This window comes from Rutidosis leptorrhynchoides, chromosome 9 (genome assembly GCF_046630445.1).
Source record: "Rutidosis leptorrhynchoides isolate AG116_Rl617_1_P2 chromosome 9, CSIRO_AGI_Rlap_v1, whole genome shotgun sequence".
In the NCBI taxonomy this organism is placed as follows: Eukaryota; Viridiplantae; Streptophyta; class Magnoliopsida; order Asterales; family Asteraceae; genus Rutidosis; species Rutidosis leptorrhynchoides.
In genome coordinates this window covers 245,101,138-245,124,423 of record NC_092341.1, presented here as the reverse complement: position 1 = coordinate 245,124,423, position 23,286 = coordinate 245,101,138, and positions in this window count along the sequence as shown.

Genomic DNA, 23,286 nt, shown 5'->3' with positions numbered 1-23,286 from the left:
CATATACATTATAAACGATTCACAACAGTTGATTACATCGCGAGGTATTTGACCTCTATATGATACATTTTACAAACATTGCATTCGTTTTTAAAAGACAAACTTTCTTTACATCAAAAATTGACAGGCATGCATACCATTTCATAATATTCACTATCCAACTATAATTTAGCTTAATAATAATCTTTACTGAACTCAACGACTCGAATGCAACGTCCTTCGAAATATGCCATGAAAGACTCCAAGTAATATCTTTAAAATGAGCTAACGCACAGCGGAAGATTTCTTTAAATCCTGAGAATAAATATGCTTTAAAGTGTCAACCAAAAGGTTGGTGAGTTCATTAATTTATCATAATCATTCATTTTTATCATTTTAATATACCACAAGAATTTCATTTCCAGTTCTCATAAATATACATCCCATGCATAGAGACAAAAATCATTCATATGGTGAACACCTGGTAACCGACATTAACAAGATGCATATAAGAATATCCCCTATCATTCCGGGAAATCCTTCGGACATGATAAAAACAACATCGAAGTACTAAAGCATCCGCAACCATGGATGGAGTTCGTTAGGCCCAATAGATCTATCTTTAGAATTCGCGTCAATTAGTAGATCGGTTTACTAATTCTTAGGTTACCAAGAAAAAGGGGAATATTCGGCTTCGATCATTCACCCATATAATGTAGTTTCAATTACTTGTGTCTATTTCGTAAAACAATTATAAAAATTTCGCATGTATTCTCAGCCTAAAAATATAAAGGGTAAAAAGGCAAATGAAACTCACTTATTGTATTTCGTAGTAAAAAATACATATAACGTCATTGAACAAGTGCAAGGTTGGCCTCGGATTCATGAACCTAAATTAATTATATATATTTATGTGTTGGTCAAAATTTGTCTAACAAATTAGGTCAAGTCATAGTGTACCACAATCCTAATGCTCAAGACTAATATGCAAAAGTCAAAAAAGTCAATTTGACTCAAAATAATTACCAAAAATCTATACATAATTAATATATAGTTTAAATATCATCGTTTTATATTTTTAAATATTTTTAAAAGATTTAATAGAGTAAATAATATAATTCATTTATTAATAAATAAAATTTTATATTAAAATTTATATAATAAAATATACTTTTATATATATTAAGTAATAAAATTTATAGAGTTCATTTAATATTATAAAGATAATATGATAGTTATTATTAAAGTAATTTTATTACTCATAGTAAAATATGTTTGTATCACATATTTATTTGATAAAATAATATCTATGATAATAGTAAGTAAAAGTTGTATTATTTTGTAATAATAATTATTATTATTTTATTAATAAAAACATCAATATTTATAATTACTAAGATGATATTATGATAAAATGATAATTCTAATTATGAAAACTTTAATATTTACGACACTTTTTAATATTATCTTTAAAATAATAATTCTATTTAAAATGATAATAATAGTGATATTTTATAATAACAATGACATTTCTATTAAAATGATAATTTTTGTTAAAATGATAGTTTTAATACAAACGATACTTTTAATAATAATAGAAATGATAAAAATAATAAGAACGATAATTTTATCTAAATCAATATCTTTCAATATTTTAATTTCATCATGATACTCATACTCATTATTTCCTAATCAATTTGTTAATAGCTTTTAAATCATCTTTTATATCGCGCTCATATTAATGGTAATAATAGTAATCATAATAATTAGGTGTTACTAATATTAGTTTTAATAATGATAATAAGTATTATGATGATAATACTAATAACTATTTTAATGATAATAATAATAATACTAATTATAACTTTAACGAAAATATGATAGTAATAATAACTAAAATAACAATTTTTTATGGTAATACTTTTTATTTATAATGATGATGATGATGATGATGATGATAATAATAATAATAATAATAATAATAATAATAATAATAATAATAATAATAATAATAATAATTAGATAAAAATTAGAACAATGATAATAACGACGATAATAATAATCATTTTTAATAATAATACAAAAATTCAATTGACTATAACTTCTAATCCGTTCATCGAAACCATTCGATATCTAAATGAAAAGTTCTTAATTTTTCGCTAGCTTTCCAACGACATGCATATCTTATACCTTATCCCAACCGCATATATAACTAATTCAGGATTCAACATAACCTAACTAAAGGCAATATCAAAAGTACAAGCATGCATAATCCTATATACTCGAGCACTAGTCATGGGTACACTAATGATATATAAAAATTAAGTTATGAGTGCTCACGTATCAATATTGAGATTCAATATTGCAGGAAAGGTACGTAGACGCAACGATAATAATAAACACTAGATTGACCTCACGAGCATACCCTCGAACATTACCCATCACCTCCATAGCTATAACCCATAATTTCCTTAGCCCTATCCCGCTCATAAAACTCGTCTTGAAATAATTTGCTCATGCCCTCGTCGTAGTATTTTATGTATAAATACTACTAATAATAATAATATGATTAATAATAATATTAATCTTAATAATAATAATAATATTAATAATAATAATAGTAAATATGAATGTAAGAGAGTACGAGAGATAGATTTGGAAAATGAAGTGAATTACACAAGTTGAAAATGTTCGATTTAAATAACCTTGCCTCATCAACCTACCCATGCTCCAGCACACACATAAAATTATTGGGGGCGGCCGACTGTTATTATTATTATATATATAATATTTTTAATTTATATAATTATTTATATATTATATTATATTAATGTGCATAGTTAACTCGTAAAATTAGTTCCATTGTCTTGGACGTTGTCACTCGACTAATGTCTCGGTTCCGATTTTTCAAATGAAGTTTTGTACGCTTAGAAAACTAGCTCTTTACGTTACGCGACGTGTATCTTTAACAAAAATTAAACTTAATTCACCTAAAGTCTTTATTACCCAAAGTATAACTTTTATATTTGAGTGTCGTGATCATTTGCTTCCATAAATTAAAGTCTCGTGGTTTATCAAAATATATCATTTCAAATCATCCGTTAAATATTATATTTTGTCACTTGTAAAATATATATATATATAAAAATATAAATTTGCTCATATTGAAATATGTAATAATACAATATTTAGTTTTTCAACACTAATTTATATTTCAAGGTTCGTTTTATTTAATTTAACTCGTTTTAAATAATAGGAGTTATTTTACCAAATAATGTTTTTAATATGAAAACTAAATAGTTGATTTATCAAGGGACACGAGTTAATCAAAGTAAAACACACTTTTGAAATTTAAATGGGAATGTTTACTAACTTTTGACAAACTCTCGTTAATGACACTTTGTTCTTATTTGTAAAATCACTTTACCATTTTCTGAATAGGGTTAAAAAGGAAAGGTTTCCTAAATCAAAGTGGACCTCTCAACAGAGACTCATTTTCATAATTCAATGTATCTGGTAGTTCAATCATTTGATATTATCTTCTAATTCCGTTGATAAATATTTTGAAATATTTACTTTCATGTAAAGTATTATTCATCTAATAATTTGTTAACGTTCGCAAGCCATATAATAAACTTCGTAACTTATTCTCATACTAATCAAACGTTTAATGTTTCATTAATATTTCTTAATTTAATAATCACACATATGTACATATTCATACATATCTATTTACTCATAATTGTTCGTGAATCGTCTAGAGCAATCGAAGGGTAATTACGTAGTTCAAAGTTTTTGAGATTTCAACATTACAGAATTTGCTTATCGTGTAGGAATGATATAAAGATAGAGTTTAAATTTGTTCGGAAATTTTTGGGTCGTCACAGCTAATGTTTCCGGCTGATCACGCGTTGTTGTTCATAATCCGATTTTAAGAGTTAGATCTGAAGGGTCATTGATTGGTGAAGATATCGTTAGTAAATTCGATCGCGCCAGTGATGTAACGGTATTTTCACAGCCGGTGTCTCTGCTGGGAGTCAAAAGGATCAAATCTGAGCACTAAATGTTTGTTAATCCTCTGTGTGTTATTATCGTGTAAATAATAAGGTATGTATCTAATCATGGTTGGGTCTGTGTGTATTATTAGACTGTAATTAACAATTTTGAATAATCAGAAGCATGTAGATGTACTTAATAATAGACTCGTCATGATTTGTGCATCAAGTTTAAGTAATCATTAAATTAATAATCTTTCGGAAAATTTCAGGTGATGATAAGCAGATAAGGAAGACTTTGAAGTATAATTAGAATTAGTTTTCTTCGAAGGGTCTAGCGGTATCGACGAGTTCATCATGGGTTCAAGTTCTATTTAGATACTTTTCGGGGTAAAATTATATAGGATGCGTGACTCCGTTATTTTAAAAAACAAAAGTTACAATCACTTTTAGAGAATGGAAAAATAAAAGAGGAGCAGAGCAGTTTCATGTACAGACAAAAGAATAAAAAGAATCTGGTAAATATATAAAAAGAGCCGTTTCCCTTTGATTTTTCATATAATAATGAAAAATCATATTACTACAGTAAAATAGTAGGAACATGAAGTATATGATCACATTACAATGTAATAACCAATAATTTGAGCATAAGATTTAACATGCTGGTAACTACATTTTGTACTTGACTATTGAGCAAAGAGGTTATCAGATTCGGGTGGTCACTGTTTCATTGTGTATAGATAATGGCGGACTAAGATCGTAATTATAATATCACTAGTTAAAAAAAAAAACCTACAATTGTGTCATTCAAAAGAATTTAGACTATCCAATAGTAACACTAGTTAAAAGTTCAAATTACATTTTACATTTTACTGCATCGTGTAATTCACTGTAGCCGTGCTACCAGTCCCAACGTAGTAGGTCCGCCCTTTCGTACAAAAAGCATTTTATTGTACATAACTATATAATTCAATAAAAATATTTTAACGTTAATGAGTTTAACATAACACAAGTGACAATAATCAGTTTTAACATATCAACCATCTCTTATAAATTATAGATAAAAACATAGAGTGATTTTGTTTTTCTTCTTTGAATTTTGTGGTAATTAATTATATATATAAGATGTAATGTAGATAAACAAATATAAAAATTGTATAGAAAAACATTGTAAAGAGAAAGTTAAGAAAAGAATTATGAAATAAAAAGAAATGAGGTGAGAAAGTGAAAGGATCTAAATTTAAATGGTTGAAAGTGTGTAAACTTGGAAGGAGAAAACTGAAAATACTTGGAGGCTAGAAAATTGTAAATTTGTTGCATAGTCGCCGGATTTCTATCTCTTCTCACCAGTCTCTCTGACTTTTTCTCTTTTTGGTCACATGCGATGAACATCTCTTGATGTTCTGTGGCTGACGAGAGAACCGGACGGTTGCTTTTGGTTTGGACTTCGAATTTTTAGGTGGCGGCTCTTTTTCTTTTTCCTTTTCCGACGATCTTAGATTTGTGTCTCTCCGACTTCGTTTGAGGATTTTCGTCAGCGTATGAGACTTTCCATCACCATTATCTTGGTGGTAGTGGATGTTTGGGATCCCTTTTCCGTCTTTGAAGCCACTTGGATTTTGGGTTGTGGGATTTTTCTAGTCAGTACTTTTTAGTCGGATTGTCACTAGATGTTATGTTGGTGGTTAGATTTCTTTTCAGGCTTCTGTTCCTGTGATTATTTGGCAGCTATTATGTTTATTGTAATGTAACCTGTTATTTAAGTTCTAGTTAGTTATAGCAGTGGTCTTACTTTGTTTACTAGATTAAACGGGTGTGTTCACCCTGTTAGTGAGCCGTTTGGTGTGGTTAGTTTAGTTGGATTAGGGCTCGTTATTGAATTCTTATGTATCAGTTGTATTGTTTGATCTTCGAATTCGTTCTAATGTTATTGGTTTTTTAGTAAAAAAATGTGGAGGGAAATTTAATATGGAGTAAGTTATATAGCAACAAATTTTGAACTCTTCTATACATAAATATTGGATTGAAAAAGAGATTGGATTTGTGTTTAATGATTTGTTTGAGATTAGCAAGCACTGTGTTTAGCGGCGTGTAGCAGCAGCCACACCTCTATTGTATACGAAAAACTTTTTTGTAATATATAAACTATATATTACTGAGTATTAATAAAAATATTTCAAAGGTAATGAACGTAACATAACCTAAGAGATAATAATTTGGTTTAACGTACAAAAAGCCTATTATAATTGTAAACAAAAGGTATCATCGTTGATGATACGCATATCAATTCGTATCAAAAAGGTCATTTTTCCACGATTTGATAAAGTTCCGTCTGGAAGTTAACTGGCATAACGGTCCAGGAAGAAATACCTTTTCCCGGTCATACGCAAGAAAACCTGACCAGAAGATTATTCAAACTTACATCTAGGAAGAAACGACCCGGATAAAAGCTGGCCGGACACCGACGCCGCTCACCCGGGTACAAAGCACCGAAAAGTTACGAACCATATTTCCACATCGAGGTCTACTTAGCCAAACACGCTGGTCACTCGATAACCTCTACAAGAATATTGCGAACGAACATGTAAACCGGTTATAACCTTAATCGAACAGGAGAAGTATGTTGAGTACCCAAAATGATTAAGAATTAATTATGACAAAACAGCAATTATGTACACTAAAATGTTATGTGCAGTCAGCATAAGTTTATTCATGTATAGACAGTATTTGTTATTGTGTTGAGTGTCTTAGTATGCTGCCTCGTCTACAGCACAAGGAAGACAGTATTCTTCAACCAGCACAGGGTGTATGCCCAACAAATTATGAAGATCAAGTGAACCAGTAGAAGAACCAGTATAGCTGGTAGCAGCATACAACACTTAGACAAATATGCTCCATTACAAGCATAATAGTTTTCTATGTGGTCTACCTCAATTGTACTATTCAACAGCAGTCGAAGACAAAGTTGAACAGAAAATGACACGTGTTGGCGGCCGACAAGTAACCTTACAAGACCACATGAGAATGCGGAAGTTTAACGCATGTGCAGACATGTGTAATACTTTGTGAACGCCTAGGGAACCCAATATTCTATTTGTTTATTCAAATAATGGTGCCAAACCGAATTGGGGTGTTCCTGCAAATAGCTACCAAAAAGAAAAGAAAGAGAGCACACTCTCTGATGCAGTTGTTGAAATGTCCCGTTCTTATTGATTAAAAACGTTCCATATTAATTGATTTCATTGCGAGGTTTTGACCTCTATATGAGACATTTTTTCAAAGACTGCATTCATTTTTAAAACAAACCATAACCTTTATTTCATAAATAAAGGTTTAAAAAGCTTTACATAGATTATCAAATAATGATAATCTAAAATATCCTGTTTACACACGACCATTACATAATGGTTTACAATACAAATATGTTACATCGAAATCAGTTTCTTGAATGCAGTTTTTACACAATATCATACAAACATGGACTCCAAATCTTGTCCTTATTTTAGTATGCAATAGCGGAAGCTCTTAGTATTCACCTGAGAATAAACATGCTTTAAACGTCAACAAAAATGTTGGTGAGTTATAGGTTTAACCTATATATATCAAATCGTAACAATAGACCACAAGATTTCATATTTCAATACACATCCCATACATAGAGATAAAAATCATTCATATGGTGAACACCTGGTAACCGACATTAACAAGATGAATATATAAGAATATCCCCATCATTCCGGGACACCCTTCGGATATGATATAAATTTCGAAGTACTAAAGCATCCGGTACTTTAGATGGGGTTTGTTAGGCCCAATAGATCTATCTTTAGGATTCGCGTCAATTAGGGTGTCTGTTCCCTAATTCTTAGATTACCAGACTTAATAAAAAGGGGCATATTCGATTTCAATAATTCAACCATAGAATGTAGTTTCACGTACTTGTGTCTATTTTGTAAATCATTTATAAAACCTGCATGTATTCTCATCCCAAAAATATTAGATTTTAAAAGTGGGACTATAACTCACTTTCACATATTTTTACTTCGTCGGGAAGTAAGACTTGGCCACTGGTTGATTCACGAACCTATAACAATATATACATATATATCAAAGTATGTTCAAAATATATTTACAATACTTTTAATACATTTTGATGTTTTAAGTTTATTAAGTCAGCTGTCCTCGTTAGTAACCTATAACTAGTTGTCCACAGTTAGATGTACAGAAATAAATCGATAAATATTATCTTGAATCAATCCATGACCCAGTGTATACGTATCTCAGTATTGATCACAACTCAAACTACATATATATTTTGGAATCAACCTCAACCCTGTATAGCTAACTCCAACATTCACATATAGAGTGTCTATGGTTGTTCCGCAATATATATATATATAGATGGGTCGACATGATAAGTCGAAACATTGAATACGTGTCTATGGTATCTCAAGATTACATAATATACAATATAAGTTGATTAGGTTATGGTTGGAATAGATTTATTACTAACTTTCACGTAGGTAAAATGAGTAGTTTTTATCAATCTTGTTTTACTCGCCATTTCTTCGTTTCTAATCCGTTTTGAGTGATTCCAGTGGCCACAGTTTCGTATTGAACTTAAATTTATGAATATAAATATAAAAAGTATAAGTTTATAGTCAGAAATACAAGTTACAAGTCGTTTTTGAAAGAGTTAGTCATTTCCGTCGAAAGAACGACATCTTGATGACCATTTTGAAAAACATACTTTCACTTTGAGTTTAACCATGATTTTTGGATATAGTTTCATGTTCATAAGAAAAATCATTTTTCCAGAAGTATAGCTTTTAAATCAAAGTTCTTCTTAGCTTTTAATTATCCCAACCAAAACAGCCCCCGGTTTTACTACGACGGCTTATATCCAGTTTTATGGTGTTTATCCTGTTTCCGGGTTTTAAATCATTAAGTTAGCTTATCATATAGATATAGAACATGTGTTTAGTTGATTTTAAAAGTCTAGTTAGAAGGATTAAATTTATTTGCGAACAAGTTTAGAATTTACTAAACTATGTTCTAGTGATTACAAGTTTATAACGTTGAATAAGACAGCTTTTTATGTATGAATCGAATGATGTTATGAACATCATTACTACCTCAAGTTCCTTGGATAAACCTACTGGAAATGAGAAAAATGGATCTAGCTTCAAAGGATCCTTGGATGGCTTGAAAGTTCTTGAAGCAGAATCATGACACGAAAACAATTTCAAGTAAGATTTCCACTCGAAATAAGATTGTTATAGTTATAGAAATTGAATTAAAGTTTGAATATGATTATTACATTGTTTTAGAAAGATAACCTACTGTAAGTAACAAAGGTTTCTTGATCTTGGATGATTACTTGGAATGGATTTAGAAAACTTGGAAGTAAACTTGCAATCTTGGAAGTATTCTTGATTTTATGAAACTAGAACTTTTGGAATTTATGAAGAACACTTAGAACTTGAAGATAGAACTTGAGAGAGATCAATTAGATAAAAAAAATTGAAGAATGAAAGTTTTTGTAGGTGTTTTTGGTCGTTGGTGTATGGATTAGATATAAAGGATATGTAATTTTGTTTTCATGTAAATAAGTCATGAATGATTACTCATATTTTTGTAATATTATGAGATATTTCATGCTAGTTGCCAAATGGTGGTTCCCACATGTGTTAGGTGACTCACATGGGCTGCTAAGAGCTGATCATTAGAGTGTATATACCAATAGTACATACATCTAAAAGCTTTGTATTGTACGAGTACGAATACGGGTGCATACGAGTAGATTTGTTGATGAAACTGAACGAGGATGTAATTGTAAGCATTTTTGTTAAGTAGAAGTATTTTGATAAGTGTCTTGAAGTCTTTCAAAAGTGTATGAATACATATTAAAACACTACATGTATATACATTTTAACTGAGTCGTTAAGTCATCGTTAGTCGTTACATGTAAATGTTGTTTTGAAACCTTTAGGTTAACGATCTTGTTGAATGTTGTTAACCCATTGTTTATTATAACAAATGAGATGTTAAATTGTTATATTATCATGATATTATGATATATAATATATCTTAGTATGATATATATATAGTTAAATGCCGTTACAACGATAATCGTTACATATATGTCTCGTTTCGAAATCGTTAAGTTAGTAGTCTTATTTTTACATATGTATTTCATTGTTAATACACTTAATAATATATTTACTTATAATTTAACATAATTAACCAAGTGTATCAATATCTTAATATGATTCATATGTACCTAGTAAGACGTTATAACGATAATCGTTATATATATCGTTTTCGAGTTTCTTAATTTAATAGTCTCATTTTTATGTATATAACTCATTGTTAAAATACCTAATGAGATACATACTTATAATAAAATCATTTTAACTATATATATAACCATATATATGTCATCGTATAGTTTTTACAAGTTTTAACGTTCGTGAATCACCGGTCAACTTGTGTGGTCATTTGTCTATATGAAACCTATTCCAATTAATCAAGTCTTAACAAGTTTGATTGCTTAACATGTTGGAAACACTTAATCATGTAAATAACAATTTCATTTAATATATATATAAACATGGAAAAGTTCGGGTATTTCTGTAAATTTTAAGCAGTTGGAGGTGTTGACGTATCTTCTGGAAATAAGTGCGGGTATTTCTTCTTCATCTGATCTTCTCATTCCCAGGTGAACTCAGGTCCTCTACGAGCATTCCATTGAACCTTAACAATTGGTATCTTGTTTTGTTTAAGTCTTTTAACCTCACGATCCATTATTTCGACGGGTTCTTCGATGAATTGAAGTTTTTCGTTGATTTGGATTTCGTCTAACGGAATAGTGAGATCTTCTTTAGCAAAACATTTCTTCAAATTCGAGACGTGGAAAGTGTTATGTACAGCCGCGAGTTGTTGAGGTAACTCAAGTCGGTAAGCTACTGGTCCGACACGATCAATAATCTTGAATGGTCCAATATACCTTGGATTTAGTTTCCCCCGTTTACCAAATCGAACAATGCCTTTCCAAGGTGAAACCTTAAGCATGACCATTTCTCCAATTTCAAACTCTATATCTTTTCTTTTACTGTCCGCTTAGCTCTTTTGTCGACTCTGGGCGGTTTTCAATCTTTGTTGAATTTGGATGATTTTCTCGGTAGTTTCTTGTATTATCTCCGGACCCGTAATCTGTCTATCCCCCACTTCATTCCAACAAATCGGAGACCTGCACTTTCTACCATAAAGTGCCTCAAATGGCACCATCTCAATACTCGAATGATAACTGTTGTTGTAGGAAAATTCTGCTAACGGTAGGTGTCGATCCCAACTGTTTCCGAAATCAATAACACATGCTCGTAGCATGTCTTCAAGCGTTTGTATCGTCCTTTTGCTCTGCCCATCAGTTTGTGGATGATAGGCAGTACTCATGTCTAGACGAGTTCCTAATGCTTGCTGTAATGTCTGCCATAATCTTGAAATAAATCTACCATCCCTATCAGAGATAATAGAGATTGGTATTCCATGTCTGGAGATGACTTCCTTCAAATACAGTCGTGCTAACTTATCCATCTTGTCATCTTCTCTTATTGGCAGGAAGTGTGCTGATTTGGTGAGACGATCAACTATTACCCAAATAGTATCAAAACCACTTGCAGTCCTTGGCAATTTAGTGATGAAATCCATGGTAATGTTTTCCCATTTCCATTCCGGGATTTCGGGTTGTTGAAGTAGACCTGATGGTTTCTGATGCTCAGCTTTGACCTTAGAACACGTCAAACATTCTCTTACGTATTTAGCAACATCGGCTTTCATACCCGGCCACCAAAAATGTTTCTTGAGATCCTTGTACATCTTCCCCGTTCCAAGATGTATTGAGTATCTGGTTTTATGAGCTTCTTTAAGTACCATTTCTCTCATATCTCCAAATTTTGGTATCCAAATTCTTTCAGCCCTATACCGGGTTCCGTCTTCCCGAATATTAAGATGCTTCTCCGATCCTTTGGGTATTTCATCCTTTAAATTTCCCTCTTTTAAAACTCCTTGATGCGCCTCCTTTATTTGAGTAGTAAGGTTATTGTGAATCATTATATTCATAGATTTACTCGAATGGGTTCTCTGTCCTTCCTGCTCAAGGTGTCGGCTAACACATTTGCCTTCCCCGGGTGGTAACGAATCTCAAAGTCGTAATCATTCAACAATTCAATCCACCTACGCTGCCTCATATTCAGTTGTTTCTGATTAAATATGTGTTGAAGACTTTTGTGGTCGGTATATATAATAATTTTGACCCCATATAAGTAGTGCCTCCAAGTCTTTAATGCAAAAACAACCGCGCCTAATTCCAAATCATGCGTCGTATAATTTTGTTCGTGAATCTTCAATTGTCTAGACGCATAAGCAATCACCTTCGTTCGTTGCATTAATACACAACCGAGACCTTGCTTTGATGCATCACAATAAATCACAAAATCATCATTCCCTTCAGTTAATGACAATATAGGTGCCGTAGTTAGCTTTTTATTCAATAACTGAAACGCTTTCTCTTGTTCATCCTTCCATTCAAATTTCTTCCCTTTATGCGTTAATGCAGTCAAGGGTTTTTCTATTCTGGAAAAGTCTTGGATGAACCTTCTGTAGTAACCAGCTAGTCCTAAAAACTGGCGTATGTGTTTCAGAGTTTTCAGGGTTTCCCACTTTTCAACAGTTTCTATCTTTGCCGGATCCACCTTAATACCTTCTTTGTTCACTATGTGACCGAGGAATTGAACTTCTTCCAACCAAAATGCACACTTTGAAAATTTAGCGTACAATTCTTCCATCCTCAATACTTCTAACACCTTTCTCAAATGTTCACCGTGTTCTTGGTCATTCTTTGAGTAAATAAGTATGTCATCAATGAAAACAATGACAAACTTGTTAAGGTATGGTCCACACACTCGGTTTATAAGGTCCATGAACATAGCTGGTGCATTAGTTAAACCAAACGGCATGACCATAAACTCGTAATGACCGTAACGTGTTCTGAAAGCAGTCTTTGGAATATCATCTTCTTTCACCCGCATTTGATGATACCCGGAACGTAAGTCAATCTTTGAATAAATAGACGAGCTTTGTAGTTGATCAAATAAGTCGTCAATTCTCGGTAGTGGGTAGCGGTTCTTGATGGTAAGTTTGTTCAACTCTCGGTAGTCGATACACAACTTGAATGTACCATCTTTCTTCTTGACAAACAAAACAGGAGCTCCCCACGGTGATGTGCTTGGTCGGATGAAACCACGCTCTAAAAGTTCTTGTAATTGGTTTTGCAGTTCTTTCATCTCGCTGGGTGCGAGTCTGTAAGGAGCACGAGCTATTGGTGTAGCTTCTGGTACAAGATCTATTTGAAATTCAACGGATCGATGTGGGGGTAATCCCGGTAATTCTTTCGGAAATACATCGGGAAATTCTTTTGCGACGGGAACATCATTGATGCTCTTTTCTTCAGTTTGTACTTTCTCGACGTGTGCTAGAACAGCATAGCAACCTTTTCTTATTAGTTTTTGTGCCTTCAAATTACTAATAAGATGTAGCTTCGTGTTGCCCTTTTCTCCGTACACCATTAAGGGTTTTCCTTTTTCTCGTATAATGCGAATTGCATTTTTGTAACAAACGATCTCTGCTTTCACTTCTTTCAACCAGTCCATACCGATTATCACATCAAAACTCCCTAACTCTACTGGTATCAAGTCAATCTTAAATGTTTCGCTAACCAGTTTAATTTCTCGATTCCGACATATATTATCTGCTGAAATTAATTTACCATTTGCTAATTCGAGTAAAAATTTACTATCCAAAGGCGTCAATGGACAACTTAATTTAGCACAAAAATTGATAATGCTAAAAACGAACATATATTTCATAGCATTATTCCTCAAGAAAGACAAGCTTTTAGTTGCAATTGTTCTATTTACAAGTGATATTCGTTTAAATAATAAAAGGTGAAGACAAAAGACAGATTCGAATAATTAAAGATGCAAACGACCAAAAAGCTCAAAAGAACAAATTACAATCAAAGAGGTTCCAATTATTGATAAGAAACGTCTCGAAATTACAAGAGTACAAGATTCAAAACGCAAAGTACAAGATATTAAATTGTACGCAAGGACGTTCGAAAATCCGGAACCGGGACCAGAGTCAACTCTCAACGCTCGACGCAACGGACTAAAAATTTCAAGTCAACTATGCACATGAATATAATATAATATATAATTAATTCTTAAAATTAATATATATATTATATTATATTTAAAAATCGTCGGCATAAAAAAACAAAGACTTTTGAGTCTCCCCAGCTGGCCATGCGATCGCATGGTCTGGAGGAAGAAACTCCATGCGATCGCATGAGCATATTTTCCAGCCCACAGGCCTATAAATTCGCAGTTTGGTGAACGTAAAAACACATCTTTTTTTTCTTCTTCACTCAAACGTAGTATATGTTTATATAATTTATATTTTAATTTTAATTTTAATTTTAAGTCCTAATAATAAGGGTGTGTTAGCGAATGTTGTAAGGGTGTAAGTCGAAATTATGTCCGGGTAATGCTACGCTATTTTTAATCATTGTAAGTTATGTTCAACCTTTTTAATTTAATGTCTCGTAGCTAAGTTATTATTATGCTTATTTAAAACGAAGTAATCATGATGTTGGGCTAATTACTAAAATTGGGTAATTGGGCTTTGTACCATAATTGGGGTTTGGACAAAAGAACGACACTTGTGGAAATTAGACTATGGGCTATTAATGGGCTTTATATTTGTTTAACTAAATGATAGCTTGTTAATTTTAATATAAAGATTTACAATTGGACGTCCCTATAAATAACCATATACACTCAATCGGACACGATGGGCGGGATATTTATATGTACGAATAATCGTTCATTTAACCGGACACGGGAATTGATTAATAGCCACTAGAATTATTAAAACAGGGGTGAAATTATGTACAAGAACACTTGACATAATTGATAACAAAGTATTAAAACCTTGGGTTACACTCAGTCGACATCCTGGTGTAATTATTAAACAAAGTATTAAAATCTTGTTACAGTTTAAGTCCCCAATTAGTTGGAATATTTAACTTCGGGTATAAGGATAATTTGACTAGGACACTCGCACTTTATATTTATGACTGATGGACTGTTATGGACAAAAACCAGACGGTCATATTAAATAATCCAGGACAAAGGACAATTAACCCATGGGCATAAAACTAAAATCAACACGTCAAACATCATGATTACGGAAGTTTAAATAAGCATAATTCTTTTATTTCATATTTAATTTCCTTTATTTTATATTTAATTGCACTTCTAATTATCGCACTTTTATTTTTTTGTTATTGTATTTAATTGCACTTTTAATTATCGTACTTTTTAATTATCGCAAGTTTATTTTATCGCACTTTTATTTATCGCAATTTCATTATCATTATTTACTTTACGCTTTAAATTAAGTCTTTTATTTATTCAATATTTTACATTTTGTTTTAACTGTGACTAAAGTTTTTAAAATCGACAAACCGGTCATTAAACGGTAAAAACCCCCCTTTATAATAATAATATTACTTATATATATATTTGTATTTTTATAAAATAAAACTAATATAGCGTTAAGCTTTGATTAAAAGATTCCCTGTGGAACGAACCGTACTTACTAAAAACTACACTACTGTACGATTAGGTACACTGCCTATAAGTGTTGTAGCAAGGTTTAAATATATCCATTCTCTAAATAAATAAATATCTTGTGTAAAATTGTATCGTATTTAATAGTATTTCCTTGTAAAATTTAATAGTATTTTATACCCCTTGGCTTTAACATCAAGTATTTTTGGCGCCGCTGCCGGGGATTTTTCTTGCTTAAAAGCCGGAAGCGCAACGCTAAATAAAAAAAAATTTATTTTTAGTTTACTTTTATTAAAATACGCTTTTGTAAAAATACGTTTTAATATATTCGAAAATATAAAAAGAAAAACAAAAATATAAATATTTTTAGGAGTTTGTTAAATATTAAAGTTCTATAAAAGTTTCTTTATATTTATTTTATAAAAATATAAGTTTTATTTAATTTATAAAAATATATTATATAAATATTTAAAACAGAAAAAATAAACACAGCAAAATAAAAAAATAAAAAATAAACTCTCGGGCCTGCTACTGTAGCAGCCCGTAACCTGGCCCAAAATCCTGGCTCATGCGATCGCATGAGCCCGAAGGCATAAACTCATGCGATCGCATGAGAGTGTCTGACACGCCAACAGGAAACCCTAACTGCATTAATTACGGTGTATTATTATTATTATTTAATAAACCCTAATTAGGTTTTAATATTTTATTATTTAGTTTAATTTTAGTTTTTAATTTATTTTATATTTAGTTAAATTAGTTTATTTAAATTGTAAAATTAATAGTTTTATTAAATAAATAATATAAAAATAATATTTTTATAAAAAATTGTACTTTTTACAACTTTTAGTATATTTTTATATTTTGTCCCTTTTTAATTGTTTTAGCGTAATTTTTTGTATTTTTCGCTCGTATTTAGTTTTAATTCATAGTTTTTGCCATAGTTATTTTTATTTCTAGATTTTTAGGCTTTGCCGTAAAATCCCTTAAGTGCTTTTTTTTTTTTAGACTAAGATTTAGGTGATTTAGAATTTTGCGACGCCTTTTTAAGTTTTAGTACCTTTTTAAGATATTGCCATTTGGGATATAGTTTTACTTGTAAGCTTTAATATTTTTAGACGCCTTTTACCTATGTATCAATTATCATTCCAATTAGTAATCTCAATTTGCGATTATAATTTTAAGTTAGTGATAGTAATAAGGTTGGGTTAGTCGAGTGTTTTTAAGTTCTATAAGTCATTTTTTTTTTATTATTTCTTATTTTTCGACGCCTTTTATTTTTTCGATCTTTTCTTTTTTGACCTTTTTCGACGCACTCTTTTTCTTTCTTATTTCTCGCTATTCTAGTTTTAGGACATAGATTTTTTTTCTACTTCTTATCTATACTTCTTAAAATTACGAAAATTTATTTTAAGTGGTTAAATTGATAGACATCAAAATTTTCTGGTTCGTAGTAATAGTTGGATTTGTATGTGGACCGGGTTATTGGAGCCAAACAGTCCTCAATTATATTGAGACCAAACTAATCCTGCCCCTCTGCTGCATCTTTTGGCTATTCGAAACGTGGGCAAAATCAGAAAAGTCTATTAATTGGATAACTTATATAATTTTTCTTTCTTTTTAAAAAACTAATAGGATATTCAGTGAATGCACCGAGCAAGACGTTCACCACCTTTTGTACGTTCACCACCTGTAACTCGATCAAGACATCTAGCTAATATTACCGCCGTTGATTTTTCTTTAGAATCGTCATCCAGTCGACCAAGTACTCCAATTCAAATTTTTGATAATCCATTTTTTGAACCCGACCTCACAATTGAGAATCTGGAGAATATTCAGGGACAATTCGTAGATCCTGAACCATTAATTTTTCCTCCGGATCCACCAATCATTCAAACAGAGATTGTTGAGGAACGAACCATTAAATCAGAATCCTCTAGTGATTCCGATTCAACAAATTCAATTATGGAGAATCTGGAACCTTTAAGTATGGAAGACCGAATGAGAGCTAAACGCACTGGCCAAGGTCACGCAATTACTCATCCAGACATTAATGCGCCAGATTATGAAATCAAAGGACAAATTCTACACATGGTGACTAATCAATGCCAATTTAGTGGTGCGCCGAAGGAAGATCCAAATGAACATCTTCGTACCTTTAATAGGATCTGCACTCTATTTAAAATCCGAGAAGTGGAGGATGAACAGATATATCTCATGTTATTTCCCTGGACTTTAAAGGGAGAAGCCAAAGATTGGTTGGAATCGTTACCTGAAGGGGCGATTGATACATGGGACATTTTAGTTGAAAAATTTCTTAAACAATTCTTTCCGGAATCTAAAGCCGTAAGACTTCAAGGAGAAATTGTTACGTTCACACAGAAGCCAAATGAAACTCTATATGAGGCGTGGACAAGATTTGGAAAGTTATTAAGAGGATGTCCGCAACATGGTTTAGACACCTGTCAAATAGTACAAATATTCTATCAAGGATGCGACATCACTACAAGAAAAGACATCGATATAGCAGCTGGTGGTTCTATTATGAAGAAAACCGAAACTGATGCTTACAAAATTATTGATAACACTGCTTCCCACTCACATGAGTGGCACCAAGAAAAAGATATCGTTAGATCATCTAAAGCAGCTAGAGCCGATTCTAGCCATGACTTAGATTCTATTTCTGCAAAGATAGATGCTGTCGAGAGACGAATGGAAAAGATGACTAAAGATATCCACTCAATACGAATTAGTTGTGAGCAGTGTGAAGGACCACATTTGACAAAAGATTGTCTCAGTATTGAATTAACAATGGAACAAAGAGAGAATGTTTCATATCTAAACCAAAGGCCTGGAAATAATTATCAGAATAATTATCAACCGCCAAGACCAATTTACAATCAAAACCAGAATTATAATCGAAATATTCCATACAACAACCAACAAGGTCCTAACAATCAACAAGTATCCAATAATACTTACAATCAGCAAAGACCTAATTTTCAAAACAAACCACCACAAGCCGATGATAAAAAGCCGAATTTAGAAGATATGATGACAAAGCTAGTTGAAACTCAAACGCAGTTTTTCACATCTCAAAAACAAACTAATGAACAAAATGCTCAAGCATTTAGAAATCAACAAGCTTCTATTCAAAACTTGGAACAAGAAGTAAGTAACCTAGCAAGGTTAATAGGTGAAAGAAAACCGGGAAGTTTACCTAGTGATACAAATGCTAACCCCCGGAATGAAACAGCTAAAGCCATTACCACAAGAAGTGGTACAACACTTAAACCACCTGAAATACCTGTAACTTCTGATGAAGCTATTCCTACTCCACAAGAACCACAACCTGATCAAGATAAGGAAAAAGAACCGGTAGTTGAAAAGGTTAATGAAGATAACACAGTTAAGGCTAAACCTTATGTTAAACCATACCAACCACCACTTCCTTACCCGAGTAAAATGAAAAGAGAGAAACTTGAAGCCGAGCAATCCAAATTCTTGGATATGTTTAAACAGATAAATGTAAATCTTCCTTTCATTGATGTGATTTTAGGAATGCCTAGATATGCTAAATTTCTAAAAGATCTAATCTCAAATAGAAAGAAAATGGAAGAACTCTCGGCTGTTACTATGAATGCTAATTGTTCAGCAGTGCTGTTGAATAAGATACCAGAAAAATTATCTGATCCAGGAAGTTTCACAATTCCATGTTTTCTGGGTAGTCTTAGTTCAATAGAAGCATTGGCAGACTTAGGTGCTAGTATAAATTTAATGCCGTATTCATTATACGCTAAACTAGACCTTGGAGAATTGAAACCAACAAGAATAAGTATACAACTAGCCGATAGATCAATAAAATATCCTAGAGGGATAATGGAGAACATGCTAGTTAAAGTTGGTACTTTAGTATTTCCAGTAGATTTTGTTGTTCTGGACATGGAAGAAGATTCTCAAGTTCCTCTCATATTAGGAAGACCATTCTTAAACACGGCTAAAGCAATGATAGACGTGTTCGGTAAGAAATTGACCCTAAGTATAGAGGATGAGAGTGTTATATTTTCAGTTGATAGAGCAATGCAACAACCGCAATCTGCAGATGATACATGTTATTATATTCAAACTATAGATTCACATGCAGAATTATTAGAAGAATTTCCAGAATTACAAGGAACAGGAGAATGTTCTTTAGGAGAAGGAACTGAACCAATTGATGAAGCTGAAATGTTAGCTACACTAATAGCTAATGGATATGAACCAACAACAGAAGAAATTCAAATGCTAAAAGAAGAAGACAGATATCGATATAAATCATCGATAGAAGAACCTCCAAAATTAGAGTTAAAGCCACTTCTAAACCATTTGGAATACGCTTATTTACATGGTGAATCTGAATTACCTGTAATAATATCGTCTTCTCTTACTGAAAATGAGAAATCACAACTCATTTCTGTGTTGAAAGCTCATAAACCAGCCATTGCATGGAAGATTCATGATATAAAAGGAATAAGTCCTTCGTATTGCACACATAAAATCCTTATGGAAGAAGGTCATAAAACGTATGTGCAATGCCAACGAAGACTAAATCCGAATATGCAAGATGTTGTTAAAAAAGAAATAATTAAACTGCTAGATGCAGGTTTAATTTATCCAATTTCTGATAGTCCATGGGTAAGCCCAGTTCAATGCGTGCCTATGAAGGGTGGCATGACTGTCATTACAAATGAAAAAAATGAGCTTATTCCTACTAGGACTGTAACAGGATGGCGTGTGTGTATTAATTATAGAAAATTAAATGACGCCACCAGAAAAGATCACTTTCCCTTACCTTTTATTGATCAAATGTTGGAAAGATTAGCCGGAAACAGTTACTATTATTTTCTTGATGGATTTTCCGGATATTTTCAAATTCCAATAGCACCCGAAGATCAAGAGAAAACCACGTTCACGTGCCCTTATGGTACTTTTACTTACAAACGCATGCCATTTGGACATTGCAACGCCCCTGCAACCTTTCAAAGGTGCATGATGGCGATTTTTCACGACATGATAGAAGAATGCATGGAAGTTTTCATGGATGACTTTTCAGTCTTCGGTGATACTTTTGAATCATGTCTAGCTAATCTTGAATGAATGCTTATTAGATGCGAACAATCAAATCTAGTTCTTAATTGGGAGAAATGCCATTTCATGGTTAAAGAAGGCATCGTTCTTGGACATAAAATTTCAAAAGAAGGAATTGAAGTGGATAGAGCTAAAGTAGATGTAATTGCTAAACTTCCACATCCCACCAATGTTAGAGGAGTTAGGAGTTTTCTAGGGCATGCCGGATTTTACTGACGTTTCATAAAAGATTTTTCTAAAATTGCCACTCCTATGAATAAAATCCTAGAAAAGGATGCTCCATTCATCTTTTCAGATGAATGCATCAAATCTTTTAATATTCTTAAAGAGAAACTCACTAATGTGCCGATCATGATAACACCGAATTGGAATTTACCGTTTGAACTAATGTGCGATGCAAGTGATTTTACAATGGGAGCCGTTTTAGGACAAAGAATTGAAAAACGATTTCAACCTATATATTATGTTAGTAAGACGTTACAAGGAGCACAAACGAATTACACAACTACTGAAAAAGAACTCCTTGCTATTGTCTTTGCTTTTGACAAATTTCGTTCATATCTCGTTCTAGCAAAAACGGTGGTCTATACCGACCATTCTGCTCTTAGATACCTATTTTCGAAACAAGATGCCAAACCAAGATTAATCCGTTGGATCTTACTCTTACAAGAGATCGATATTGAAATTCGAGATAAAAGAGGAGCACAAAATCTCGCCGCTGATCATCTTTCTCATCTTGAAAATCCTGAATTAGAAGTTCTAAATGAATCGGCCATACAAGACAACTTTCCTGATGAATATTTATTGAAAATAGATTATAATGAAATTCCATGGTTTGCAGACTATGCAAACTATTTAGTATGTGGATTCCTTGAAAAAGAATTATCGTACCAAAAACGAAATAAATTCTTCAGTGATATAAAACACTATTTCTGGGAAGATCCACATCTGTTTAAAAGTTGTACAGATGAAATAATACGCCGATGTGTATTCGGAGATGAAGCTAGTAAAATTTTAAACCATTGTCACACAGGACCAACAGGAGGGCATTATGGGCCTCAACTAACAGCAAGAAAAGTTTATGATGCTGGATTCTATTGGCCTACAATTTACAAAGACGCACACCTTCTTTGCAAATCCTGTGATGCATGTCAAAGAGCCGGAAAAATAAGTCAACGTGATGAAATGCCACAAAATGTCATTCAAGTATGTGAAGTATTTGACATTTGGGGTATTGACTTTATGGGTCCATTTCCAAAATCTCATAATAATCTCTATATTCTTGTAGCCATTGATTATGTATCTAAATGGTCGGAAGCACAAGCTCTCCCAACTAACGATGCACGAGTTGTAGTCAACTTTTTAAAACGTCTTTTTGCAAGGTTTGGAACACCGAAAGCTTTAGTAAGTGATCGGGGTACTCATTTCTGTAATAATCAACTTGAGAAAGTTCTCAAAAAATATGGAGTAACTCATAAAATCTCCACCGCATATCATCCACAAACAAGTGGACAAGTTGAAAATACCAACCGAGCTTTAAAACGTATTCTAGAAAAAACCGTAGGATCAAATTCGAAAGAATGGTCCATTAAATTGGAGGATGCACTCTGGGCTTTTAGAACAGCCTACAAAACTCTAATTGGAACCACACCTTTTAGACTCGTTTATGGAAAAGCATGTCATCTTCCAGTAGAAATTGAACACAAAGCATTTTGGGCTTTGAAGACATGTAATCTTGATTTACATGAAGCTGGACGTCTACGGTTAAGTCAATTAAACGAATTAGAAGAATTAAGACATGAAGCATACGAAAATTCGTTAATCTATAAAGAAAGAACAAAGAAATTTCATGATAAAAGAATCAAAAGTACAAAAGAATTCAAAGAAGGAGACAGAGTTCTTCTTTTCAATTCACGATTCAAGCTATTTCCTAGAAAATTGAAATCAGGATGGTCTGGACCATTCATAGTGAAAAGAGTTTTCCCATACGGAACAGTAGAATTGATAAATTCAAATGGGATTGAATTTAAGGTTAATGGTCACAGAGTTAAACACTACATAGATAGTCCGATGGAATTCGACAACGAAGTTAAACACAATTTCGATACCACAGCTAACTAAGTGTGGGGAGAATCAAGTCTTTTAAAGGATAATATGTATTTCTGTTAGAGTTATATTTTCTGTTTTCGTGTAGTTCTCGAAAATGGAACCCGAATGGTCTTTCCCTAGCAGACCCTAAAGAACTAGTCTTCTCCCCCATTCTGAATTTTTATTTTTTTAGGTTTTTACGAAATGAAGACTTCCTGTGAACTAAACCATGGTCTAATGCTACACGCTTTGATCACTAAACGTAATAATGACACACTTCCGAGTGAACTAGTATCAGTAATCAGAGAAAGATTGGACGGAGTAAGAAAAGAATCCAGATGCGAAGATAACAAGTTACAATTTGGTAAAGGAAAATCAAAATCCGCAGCGAAAAGAAGAGCACG